This window comes from Trachymyrmex cornetzi, unplaced genomic scaffold, assembly GCF_001594075.2.
Source record: "Trachymyrmex cornetzi isolate Tcor2-1 unplaced genomic scaffold, Tcor1.1 scaffold240, whole genome shotgun sequence".
Taxonomy (NCBI): domain Eukaryota; kingdom Metazoa; phylum Arthropoda; class Insecta; order Hymenoptera; family Formicidae; genus Trachymyrmex; species Trachymyrmex cornetzi.
Window position 1 is genome coordinate 911 of NW_017297061.1, and position 827 is coordinate 1737.

The window sequence follows — 827 nt, forward strand, 5'->3', positions numbered from 1 at the left end:
AAAAAAGTGGATATGATCTTGAAATCTCCGAGCGCCTCCACTCATAGATAAACTATTACTAGTATATTGTATCCCTCTTGATGCTTTATACAAACACAATAAATATATCATTTCATATCTCTAAAATAGCGGAAATATTCTAAGTGGAGAGAGTTACTGCCCTACTCTGTACATATAAATACGTAGAGGATGGCCCCTATTATGAGATACGAGTTCATTTTGAGTAAATGCTAGAAGTCTATAGGCAGAATTTAAAAAAATAATAAGTCATTTTGAAGGGAATTTAATAAGCTTTAAGACAACGTTACGCAAAGTTTGATTAAAATCTCATTTTTTTCGAAAATTGAAGAAATATAAAATGTGAGCTAATCGCAAAGTCACAAAGTTGTGCTCCTAATATGAGATTCCCCGAAAAATCGATAGTAAAGCGCAAAGTACGTCAGTAATGCAATTAAAAAACTTTATTTAATGTTTCTAAAATACAAACAAACACAGCGTGCGTGAAAAATGAACATGCGGTAGATACCCAGAACTCGTTTTCAGATAGTTGGAATCAAGCATCGCAAATATACGGGCACTCAACGTTCATTACGGTTGTCTTTTTTATTATTATACAATAACATTTATACTTTAGGAACAATTTTCACTATAACATAGGGCCATGGGTTACTTTATATTACGAATACCCTGGGTGTTATACATATTACAATTTCCACGCCTTATGGTTTCACGATCATCAAATCTAACTTCAGTAATCAAACAATTCAATATATCCAATATTTTTCTATTAGTACGACCTTACTCCATCATCACATGAAAAATTTATT